Source organism: Triturus cristatus, chromosome 3_2 (assembly GCF_964204655.1).
Source record: "Triturus cristatus chromosome 3_2, aTriCri1.1, whole genome shotgun sequence".
Lineage (NCBI taxonomy): Eukaryota > Metazoa > Chordata > Amphibia > Caudata > Salamandridae > Triturus > Triturus cristatus.
The window spans coordinates 277657959-277670824 of record NC_140584.1 but is presented as its reverse complement, the minus strand read 5'-3'; positions in this window follow the sequence as shown (position 1 = coordinate 277670824).

The window sequence follows — 12866 nt, the reverse complement described above, 5'->3', positions numbered from 1 at the left end:
AAGGAGGCAGGGCCACCTGTCTGTGCTGCTGCTTCCACCAGCACCTCTGCTCATCTTTATGTGTGGCTATGACTACGCGCTCATCCATAACAAGTGACCGACATCTCAGGTAAAACCATTACCTGAACTGAACACCGACTGAGAACTTTACTACATATTTATGTAGAATCCATGCTTTAACATCAACCCCACTTAAAGAGAACTGTCTAGTAGCGTGAATAAGGACTCACCTCTGGGTTACAAAACTTCAGGGCAGCAGGTCACACACACCAATAGTGAATCCACTCCTGCACTTCAATCAAGTCTACTGGTTTCTGTGTAGATAGCCACCACTGCACATAAGCTACCAAGTGCTCCGAGTCCATGCGTGAAGAGCTGCTCCAGTCCAGCTTTTTTCTTTAAATTCTGGGACATTGAGGGCCTCATTTACAAGGAACTGACGCATATGCGTCAGTTTCCTTTTGCCAGAGCCAAATGTCCTTGCGCCACCATGGATGCCCTGTATTTACAATACAGTGCTCCATGGCACAAGGATTAACAGATGCATCAGAAATTCTAATGCTTCTGTTGGCACAAAAGTGACGCATTGCTGCAGTTGCTCATGAAAGTGCTGCAACGCCAGCACTGCGCCACAACAGATAGGTGAGTCCCATTCAAAAAGCCCTGCATCATTCCTTATGCCTGGTCTTAGCAGGCGCAGGGATTTTGATGCAGTGAAGGCATAGAGTAACGCAATGAAATGTAAATTTCACTGCATCAGTTCTACATGGCTTTTTTACGTAGGAACGCCCACCCTGCATACATTATACCTGACGTAGGTATAATGTGGCGCAGGGCTTTGCAGCGTGACACATCTCCCTAGATGCGTCACGTTGTAAATGGGCCGCAACATGGTGCATTTTTTACGCCGCTGCTCTGTCACAAAAAGTGATGCAATGGCAGCGCAAAAGTGTCACAAGGGGCTTGTAAATCTGCCCCTGAGTCCTGGTTTTATGGTGGAATAAACAAGACTGCAAATTCCAGATTTCATAGAAAAAAAGCTGAAATGGAACAGCGAGTCACACATGGACCTGGGAAACTTAGCAGTATTGGTTGCACAACTAGTATGCAACCTTATGGTGATTCAACTTTATTTTGAATTGTCTCATTTTGGTGTGATTAAAGTACTTCTCCTTTAGTAAAAGAAAAGCACTGCACTTGGCAATAAATGATTGTGCCTGTTATTTGACAGTTTGAGTTCTGAGTCCCAAATACCCTCCTTTACCTTCCACCCACACACACACTAACTCCCTTTGTTTATTTTATTTTATTTATTTTAGTGTTTTATAGAGCGCGAACTTGACCCATGAGGGTATCAGAGCGCTTTACACAGTATACCAGTGTTCCTACCTGGTTTGGAGGCAAGGGGAGATTCTGCCGGATTGTCTTCCGGACTGTTGCTGTCTGTTTCCCTCCTGCTCCCGCCATTACCAACGCGGACGCTGCACGGAGGGGGACTACCATCCCCAGGATCCTTAGCGGCGCCACGGGAAGCGGAACCCGAACACGCCCACTGCTCTTTCGCGCCGGGAGGCGCTTGAAAAACACTGCGACCCATCGACAGAGCGGGCGGTGTTCCTACCTGGTTTGGAGGCAAGGGGAGATTCTGCCGGATTGTCTTCCGGACTGTTGCTGTCTGTTTCCCTCCTGCTCCCGCCATTACCAACGCGGACGCTGCACGGAGGGGGACTACCATCCCCAGGATCCTTAGCGGCGCCACGGGAAGCGGAACCCGAACACGCCCACTGCTCTTTCGCGCCGGGAGGCGCTTGAAAAACACTGCGATCCACCGCGTCGCGGGACCGCGCGCGGGCGGCGCCGGGAGAAGCCCGGGACAAGGGCGGGACCGTCTGTGGCCGTCCGGGGCCGGAGGAGGCCGGGCCGGGCCGCCCCTCTAAGCTTTCCTCCCCGGATCAGTAGTGTTTGAACTCTTTTGGCTATTTCCATTTTACTTATTATAGTCAGTCATTCTTTTTGGATTAGAGTGTATTCCTTTTTACTGTTGGATTTTACTGATTTGTGCCATAAGTTTTTCATTGCTTAGTGTAGTGGGCACACTAGAATTATGGGGAAGCACTCCAAACCTACAGCTAGTCGTCCGATGACTAGACAGCTAGCGAACTCTACTTCTCAGATCCCTAGTCTTACAGCGATAGACAAGATGCTGCAAAAGACAATCGGGGTGGTGGCTACAGCCATTGAAAACACAGAAAAACGGCTGTCGATTACACCGGCATTCAATATGGCCCCCCCTCTGGATGGAGTGTCTGATTTTTCCTCATACCAGGTGGATCCTGATGCTATGTCTTCTATGCTGCCCTCATTCACACAACTACCGTGCGCTCAGGCCCAAATAGATGAGCCAGCTCTAGTGGAAGAAGGGTTATCAACATCCTCCTTTGTTTCTATTGTGGCCCCTATAAAGCAGGTTAAGCCAAGGAAAAAACAAAAAAAACAGAAATTGAGAAAAAGGAGACTCTTATCAGCCCCTGCTCCAGATAGCTCTCCCCCTTCGGCCCTGATCCATCATCACCCCCCTACTTCTATCCCTCCGACCTGGGCGACTACCCTATTAATTGAGCTCCAGTCACATATAGACCATTCTCTAAACCTTCTGGCTAAATCCCTGTCATCCAGAATTGACAGGTTGGTTTCCTTAGTTAACTCCAAAGGTTTTGGGAAGAAGCAGCCAATCCAGGACCCTAAGGCCAACTCGGGCAGTTCGGAGGGTGTTAGTTCCCAAGTAAATCTAACTAATTCTACCCCCCAATTTCAGTCACCTTTACCCCCGATCCAGGTGACCACGGATCTGGGCCAGCCCTCTATGGTGCATCCAACTGCCCCCTCCCTCAACGCTGGTCCTCATTTGTCCCTGACTGTGCCCCGAGTCCCTACCGTCGTTCCTACACATGAGCAGCCAACCCTCTGCAGGGACTTAGTTTCTCGGAATACAGACGGGGTCGGATCCCGCCTACCTGGGGGGGGGGACCGACCCCTCCGGAGCTTGGAGGATCCTCATCTTCTGGTCCAGCTTCCCCCGGAGGCAGCTCCTTATGTGATCGTCCTTACAGGAGTTCCTTCGGTTATGAATGGAAGGGGGGAATCCTATCTTGAACTAAAAAATAAAGTCATCCACTGGCTGTCTAAAAATAGACCTTTAAAGGGAGTAGGGAGAGGGGAGATCCTTCACGTTCGGAGGGTTAACTGGCTAGGGACCCGCTCAAAAGACATAGGGGGGGACTGTGTCCTGATTAATTTTAGGGACCCTAGAGTAGTAGATCACATTCTGATGCAGGGAGGGCACTACAGAAGGGGTGCTATTGAGGCATTGCACTTGGGGTACTTTTATTCCATCTCTAACACTCTGGTCTCAGCTGATTTACCTTACTTCCACCAGGCCCCACACAATTTGCACTTTAACATCCCGGTTGAAAACCGCTTTGGTGCACTAAATGCGGTGGATTGACCACTACATCCGAGTCCTTGTAAGGGAGAGTTTATGCCCGTGGGGGGGAGCCAGGATGAGGATGTTTATGATATATTGACGATGGTGCCCCCGGTTGCCCCGGGATCGGTGAGTGGCCCCGGGCCCCCTTATCCATCGTCTCTGCCCCCCAGCGCTCCAGTGGGTTTTCTAGGGTCGAACCCCCTTGTGCATTCAGCTTCCCTCAGCCCCCCCTCTCCCATCCCTCCGGTTGACAGCTCACCCTGTATACCTCACCGGAAACCATTAGTTGGGTCCTGGAATGTGGCCGGTTTAGAGTCCAAACTCTCTGATCCCGAGTGGGGAGAGTTAATGGACAAATACGACATCTGTATATTTCAAGAAACCTGGCTACGGTCTATACCACGGAGGGTGGGTTACGCATCTTTTGCAGCCCCAGCAGTTCAGGGGTTGCGAGGGAGACCTTCAGGGGGGCTAGTTGTTTGGGTTGCAACACACCTGGGGTGTTCAGTAAAGCCATTGGATTCAAAGTCCCCTGATATTCTATGCCTCCTACTAACCTTTCCTGCTAGCTACTCACTAGTAGTTATAAATGTGTACTTGCGCCCCCAGCCGGTCCAGTTAGGTTTGTCGACTCTGGGCGCCCTGGATAATGTTCTACACTCTCTTCCACAGGCGTCCCATAAACTAATTGGAGCAGATCTTAATTGCCACTTCGAACCCCTTCCAGGGATCCCTTCCCCCTCCTGTGAGGAGGACGAAATCTATCTAATCCCTGATCTTATTTCCCACCCGGCTAAACGTCTCTCCCCCCTTGCCCTCGAGATTAATAGGCTTACCATTGCACACTCCTTGCGGGCCTGCAATGGTAGACTCTGCCCGGACGTCCCGGGGTCTTTCACCTTTAACAGAGCTGGGAGCTGTTCGTCCATCGATTATGTTTTGGTGAACGTAGAATTCTGGGGCCATTTGGCCTCTTTTTCTATTATCCCACGGGCCGACAGCGATCACAACCTACTGTCTCTGGAATTGATTAACAATCTAGGTGGCAGTGAATCTTCTAGGCCCCAATCTCCATTACATAGTGAGAATTTGGTCCTAGTGGCAGGTGGCAGACGGGTCAGGTGGGAAAGGGTGGCGTCTGATGATCTAAAGCTGGCTGATGTATATAGTGCCGTGACCTGCTCCTTGGAAGCAGTCTTCCATCTTTTGAGTCCTGCTGGGGATATTCCGCAGTCCTTTTTTTTCGAACTCCAGTCTATCCACATGGATTTCCTTGGTAGTTTGGCTAGTTTCTTCTATAACCCCACGGCCTCAAAACCAAGGCCTCCTAGGCCCGAGCGCTGGTTCAATGGTACCTGTAGGCGGGCTAAGTCTGCCCTGCTAGTAGAAGTAAAAGAGGGTACCCTGTCCAGTATCCGGGCAGCCAGGGCCACCTATAAAGACCTGATCAAGGAAGCAAAAGCCGAGTGGGAGGATCTAAGGTGGCAAAATTTACTCCAAGCTCTAGCAGACCGTGACTCGAGGGCGTTTTGGAACATTGTTCGATCGGGCTCGGTAGCCAGTACCCCAGCATTACTTCCTAATCTTAGTGAGGAGGTCTGGCTCGCCCATTTCCAACCCCTCTTCTCGGCCAGTAACCCTCCGGTTAGTAACGATGCAGGCCTCACACAGATTGATACTGCAATGGACTTGCTGAGCCAGGCAGAAATTGAGTCTAGCCTCTTTTCCCTCCCAGAGATTGAATTGGCCCTCAATTCCCTCTCGGTAGGGAAAGCTCCGGGGCTCGACAAGATCCCCGGTGATCTCTACCGAAGTGATGTAAAAATTTGGGCACCTTATATATGTGTATATTTTAATGCTATTTTGCAGGGCCTTAGAATCCCGGACACCTGGTTGGGTGCAGAAATCATTCCCATCCACAAAAAATCTTCCCCATTGGACCCAGCCAACTACCGCCCCATAAGCCTGATTGATGTTCTCCAGAAGCTGTTTGCTCGAGTCCTATTATCCAGACTGCAGTTCTGGATGGAGGATCAACATGTTCTAACCTCCCTACAGGCGGGATTCCGAGCTAAGGTTTCTACTATTGATCAACTATTTAGATTACTTTTGATCTATTGGAAAACAGTCAGCATGGGTGTTGGTAATTTGTATTTGATCTTTGTGGACCTTCGGTCCGCTTTTGATATGGTGCAAAGGGAAAAACTCTGGGCCATTTTGCTGGAGATGGGTGCCCCCCCCTATCTTTGCCACCTATTCAATCGACTCCACCTAGGCACCTATGCAAGGGTGAGATATGGGAGAGGCGGGGAACTTTCTAGGCCATTTCCGGTAGAGAAGGGTGTGAGGCAGGGCTGTGTCCTGGCCCCCACCCTTTTCTCCCTTTTCATCAATGGGCTGATAGAGTATCTTCTGCGCTCCGCTAACCTGGACTCCCCTGTTTTGGCGGGTCGTAAGGTCCCGGCCCTGATGTTCGCTGATGATACGCTCTTGTTATCTCAATCTTACATGGGCATACAGCGTACATTAGAGGCCTTTTGTTCTTTTTGTAAAATCAGGGATCTGGAACTGAACCTTTCTAAGACCAAATTTATGGTGTTTGGTTCTAATTCGCATAATTGCCCCCACCCTAAATTGGGAGAGGTTGAGTTGGATAGGGTCGCCACGTTTGACTATTTGGGGGTGACCCTCAATGATAAAATGAATTGGGGTTCCCATTTGGCAAAGGCAAATCTGAGACTAGCCCAATCAGTGGGGGGTATCCTGAAGGTGTTTAATAACTCTTCGTGCAAACCTCTGGGCCCCCCGTTGGCAATCTACAAATCACAAGCCAGAGGAGGAGCACTTTATGGTGCTGAATTATGGGGATATTCCACCCCCGCCTCCCTCTCATCTATTGAGAATTCCTTCATCAGGAGATTGCTGAAACTACCTGTCAGCACCCCACTAATCCCTCTGAGATGGGATCTAGGTTTGATTCCCATAGAGGAGATTGCCCTGAATCGTCCTCTTCAGTTCTGGAGGCGTCTTTGGTCAACGCCCGAGTTGGAAAGCTATAGGCTCGATCTCGGTGACATTATGGCAAGGGGTAATTCGGATAAGATCCCCTGGCTTGCCCACATAAAGAACCTTTGCAACCTAATTGGGATGGGGAATTTATGGTCCGCCCCGGAAGTGACCTGCCGCACATTTTCTAAGAACTCATTGAGGGAGGTGCTGAAATCTTTTAGGAAGGGTATCCTACTCCATTCCTCCCTGGGTAGGCTCACTGATACCTATCTGGATATTAAGTGTAGTCCCCAATTTGAAGTCTTCTTAGACGTGATCCAACCTCCTCTGGCTAAGAAACTTTACATACAGCTTAGACACGGTTCCCTTCCACTGAGAGATTTCACCCATAGATGGTCTAACGTTGCAAACCCCGCTAGCTCTTGCCCCCTATGCTCTGATATTCGCGAAACAGAGTTGCATGTTGTTCTCTTTTGCCCCTTATACACTATTGCACGGAAAAAATGGATCATCCAGCTATGCAAGTCTAGGGGCCTTAGGGACTACAAGGAGGTGTTCAGAATCCTGAAATATGACACCACCCCTTTGGTAGTGTTTGCAATGGCCAAATTCCTCCTCTCAATGTGGTTTGCTAGGTCCAAATTTTTGTCTTCTGCTACTCAGCCCCCTGATTCAGTACTACCTATATCATCATCATAGTACTTTGAGGTATATGTGTATATCACTGGCCCTGGATCAATTTTAACTTTTTTCCCGTCTCGTGGAATAGATCTTTGTTTTTACTGTGCTTGTTCTATAGAACTGTCTTAATGTTTTAATGGATTTCACTCTATACAATGTTATTTAATCATGTTTTTTTAAAGTATTTATGTATTTATGTCTTTTTATGGTATTTTACCGAAATAAAAGCTTTGACTGACTGACTGACTGTATACAGAGGTGAACGAAACAAAAGTCTAAAGTGCAGAAATATACAAAAATATACAAAAAGGTTGGCGAGGGTCAGGGGAGCTGAGAACATAGGGGGGGAAAAGGGGATACAAGTGTATGTTTGACGCCTTGTACTGCTTCTCCTTGCTACCCTGAGAGTTACATGCGGAAAGAGGATACTTGGCTCATTTTCTAGATATATAGTAGGATAGCCCTCAGGACCTCAGAGGAAAATGACAGCAACATCCACTAGTGTGGCCCTGTAGCCCTTGCTTGCCCTATGGCCCCCACAAACTTGTAATAACATTATTGTTATTAGTAATATAATAATAATAATAATACATTGACTGCCATTTCACTGCTGCCCTCTATTCATGCCCACCAGGGACTTATTCAAGATTTTTGGTCTCTAAACATCTTTTCAGATTTTCCTCATCTAGACCTTTTACATCCCAGATGTTTACACACATAACCTAGCAAAATGTCCTCCTTCAGTCCATTACATACACCTCTATGCGTCAGCCGGGCATATGGACATATGTCTTATACCCACCCCTGGAGAAGGTTGTAGCGTTCACTTTACATTCCAACTTTCAATATTTTTCTCCTTGCAAAATTGTCTTCTTTATACAGGATTTAATAGGTTGAAAGGCATTCTACATAAAAATCTCATCTCAAGTGAAAAGTTCCTTCAAATATTTATATTTATTCTCAACTCTAAATGCTTCAACAGTTTTCTCGACAACCTTTGGCAGAAACTGATTCTCATGTATTGTGCTAGCATTGGTCTTTACATCAATTGGGGTTGTGTCCTTTCATTATAGAAATCTCGGTGTTTACAAGTTGTCACCAATACATGGCTCTATGGCAAGACCTTTCACAAACTTCCTGGGCATTTCCCTCATAGATAGGGTGATCAACCCTCCGTAAACAGGGCTGGACTGGGAACCGAAACCGGCCCTGGCAAACTGCTCAGTCGGCCCCCAGGAGGGAGGAGGGGGGGTGCGGCCTAGTGGTTAGCTACAGCTGATTTTGGCCGATTTTGTTACAGGGGGGCCGATATTGCCGGCCCCCGGTAACAAAAATAGCCCCCAGGAGGCCAAAACCGGCCCCCAACCTAGCGACCCACCGGGTAAATGCCCGGTGCCCACTATGGCCAGTTCGGCCCTGTCCGTAAATTTCACGAACCGTCTGTTATTTTTGTGTTACATCCGTTATCCGTAATGATCTTTTTTGCGGATGCCCTTTGTCTTTAATTCTGGGGATTGTAGCCAGTTTTGCTGACAGAGGCTAGATGCCTCCAAGTTCTGCAGGAGTCAATGCTGGGCTCAACTCGCACTCTTCCACTGAAGTCAAGGGGCTGCAGCAGCCCCCTCCCCGCGCTAGCACAGACTGCGATGGGCCCATTGTCATTCTGTCCGCTGGCTGATTGTCACATACAGAATGACAAAGGGCAATCCTGGGGAGTTATCAGCCATCACTAGTCTTTCATCTACACTTACAAATAAAGGGCTAGTGCTGGTTGGGATTCCCTGTGCTTTCTTGACTGCATACAGTTGACAACATAAACAATACTATTTCCAAGCCTATCCTTTTAAAGCTCTACAAGAAATGTCAGCATCTAATGTTATATGTTGGGGAAAAGTGTGTTGGCAGAGTGATGGGAATGGACCTGTCTTTGTATTTCTAGCGTTGTTGTAAATGCAGGCAAAGGTTTCCAGATGCCTAGACGTTTTAATGGTGAAATTTGCTCATTTGCACCACAGTAAACAGATCATTGAACTAGTTCCTGATTGTGATATCCTCAGTTTAAAAAAACTGAAGGGAAGCCCGTCCAGCAGTATGTGTAAACTGGATTTTAGAAATATGAGCAATGTTTCTGTCTTTAAAAAATGGTGCGCCTCCTCGTCCAAGCCTGGAGCACACCATTCTGCGTTTGTCCTGGGGCCTTCACCACCCAAAGTTTGAGGGCGCTGTACTTTGAAATTAATTAAAGGGTTAAATGCACAGACTTCAGAGTCCCTTATGAGCCACCCATTTTAGGCAATAATAAAAATGGCAGTTTAACTCTGGTGATTAATGTATCTGTTGGAAGGATCCAAGTTTTGCCTAGCCCCAGTTTTGACCCCCCAAGTAGCGCAGAGGGATAATGTGACTCTTGCACAGCACAAGTGTAATGTGCAGATCAAAGAATGGTTTTCTTATGTAGATAGTTCCGCGGGTTACTGCTGTTGTTACAAAGTTCCTTGCAGTTCATAAGTTATATTCCTAAATAAAGCACAGTTACCTATGAACTGTTATCAAAGAGCTGCATGAAAAATACAAAACATTGGATTAGAACATTATTATTTTTTCCCGATCATTAATTATTCTAAGGTTACTGAGTAGGGTTCCTTTGGACAATAATACATATTGATTAGTCAAGGCACTCCAGCCACTTTGTTATATTTTAAATCCTGACTTTGCATTTCTCTAAACCAGGCACTCTTAACATATGCTGCCTACCAGTGTGGATGACATGTGACTCCTCCACCTTGTAGCCCTCGTTGCCTTAAGTAATGTTTTTATATCTGTCATTGTCTGTGTAAAATATGTGTGTGATGTCACACACTCTGACACCCTACTCTACATACCTGAGATGCGAAGCGCTATAAAAACAAAATGCACATGAGAGAGAGCCTGTGTAGAGATGAGGGCACCATTGGAGCATTGGAGGGTGGTAGTGAGGGAATCCATGGAGAATGAGGTCTTTGGTTTGGGGACGCCAACAACAATTGTCACACCAGTTGTCACCACCAGCACCAAAGTTTGCCCTGTAAGGGGCCTAGCTAGTGGTGGCAGTGATTTCAGGTAGGTCGCCCCCCCTCTGCCGCCTCACGGTCCTCCTGTGACACTGCCTGTGCCTGCCCCGCTGCCTGCTTCGGCCGCTTCCTGCCCTCGTGCCACCGGTATACCTTGTGCTCTATTGTGCGTCTTTCTGCTGTAACATTGTTATATTGTGGCTCTTCTGTTGTATTTCTGCTTTTAGTTCCTCCGCTTGTTGGTTTTGCTCTTCATTGTACCCCTGCCCCCCGTTTTTTGCCTTCTGTATCCCCCCTCCCACTCCCTTGCACTCTCCCGCCGCTGCGTCCCTGCGGCCCACCCCCCTGTAAGCCCATTCGCCACCCGCTCCCGCCTCCCAGCTGCTCCTCCCTCCCACTGCCCCTCTTATGGAGGCTGCGAAGCGGCCGCGCAGCGGGCGCGCCGCTGGCACGCCGAAGGCACGCTAAAGGCAAGCCCGTCTGCACCCGTCCGCGCCTGGACCGCGCCCAGCACCAGAACCCCTGGCCCCCACAGGAGCCAGAAGCCCCGCCTGAGATACGACACTGCCGCCCTCCACGCACTCAACACCGGCCGAAATCCTGCCTGCCATCGAGCCACCCCGAAACGCACCCACGGACCCTTCACCTGCCAAGCCTTCAAATTCACCTGCATTCGAACCTGCACCACGCCCCACAGACCAGGCGCCAACAACAACCACCTCAGGTGCATGCTGCTCAACACCCGCTCCATCCACAAGCACGCCGTCGAACTCTGGGACCTCCTCGACACAACAGCGCCAGACGTCGCCTTCCTCACGGAAACCTGGATGAACGCCTCCTCAGCCCCCGACATCGCCATAGCCATCCCGGACGGCTACAAGATCACCCGGAGGGACCGCGTCAACCAAACCGGAGGAGGCATCGCCATTGTCTACAGGAACACCATCCGCATCACGACCAACTCCGATGACACCCTCACCGCCGCTGAACACCTTCACTTCCAGATACACACCGACCCCAAGACCACCCTCCGAGGTACCCTTATCTACAGACCCCCGGGGCCACGCACACAATTCAGCGAAGCCATCGCAGACTTCATCAGCCCGCATGCCCTCGCCTCCTCAGACTACATCTTCCTAGGGTACCTGAACTTCCACCTGGAGAACAACAATGACAACAACTCCACCACCCTGCTAGACAACCTCGCCAACCTCGGACTCAAGCAACTGGTAGACACCCCCACCCACTACACCGGCCACACGCTTGACCCCGTCTTCTCCTCCAGCAACCACGTCACCTACAGCTACTCCACCGGACTACACTGGACCGATCACAGCTGCGTCCATTTCAACTTCAGGAAGACCACGACTCACCACTACGCGCAATAGGCTCCCTGAAGATGCTGGAGCAAGATCACCACCGCCCAGCTTACCACTTCCCTGAGCCAAAACCCCCCTACCTACACTACGGACACGCACGACGCAGCCCGCAACCTCACACAGTGGATCACCAACTGCGCCAATGAACTGGCACCACTGAAGAACCCTCGAAGCAAACCTGGCAGCAGGAAAGCCTCATGGTTCACCGACGACTCAAAGAAATCCTGCGGTACCCTTGAGAAAGCCTGGCGCCACGAACAGACGACTGATAACCTGACTGCCCTCAAGAACGCCACCCGAAAACACCACCAGCTGATCCGCACCACCAAAAGGACTTCATTCAGAGAACGACTCGACAACAACACCCACAACAGCAAGGAACTTTTCAGCATTGTTAAAGAGCTCTCCATCCCCAGTGCTAGCAGCAACGACATCACGCCTTCGCAAGACCTCTGCAACTCACTCGCCACGTTCTTCCACTGCAAGATCGTCGATATACACGAGCGCTTCGGCACCCAGTCCACGTACCCCACCACCGCACCAACGCCCCCCACCACTACCCTCCGCGCCTGGACCCCAGTCAGCACTGAAGACACCACCCACGTGATGAACACCATCCACTCCGGCTCCCCAGCCGACCCCTGCCCCACCACATCTTCAACAAAGCCGACTCCATCATCGCACCCCAACTCCGGAACATCATCAACAACTCCTTCGCATCCGCTACCTTTCCGGAGAGCTGGAAGCACGCGGAGATCAGCGCCCTCCTGAAGAAACCCACCGCGGACCCCACAGACCTCAAGAACTTCCACCCCATCACGCTCCTCCCCTTCCCTGCAAAAGTCATCGAGAAGACCGTCAACAAGCAAGTGACCGCCTTCCTCGAAGCGAACAACTCCCTCGACTCATCGCAGTCCGGTTTCCGAACGAACCACAGCACCTAGACCGCCCTCATCGCAGCCAACGTCAACATCAGGACCCTGCTTGACAACGGGGAAACTGCCGCCCTCATCCTCCTTGACCTATCGGCCGCATTCGATACAGTCTGCCACCGCACCCTAACAACCCGCCTCCACCACGCCGGGATCCAAGGAAAGGCCCTGGAATGGATCACCTCCTTCCTCTCCGACAGAACCCAGAGAGTCCGTCTCCCGCCCTTCCGCGCCGCGGCCACCAAGATCATCTGTGGCGTACCCCAAGTCTCCTCGCTCAGCCCTACCCTCTTCAATATCTACATGAGCCCCCTCGCAGCCATCGCTC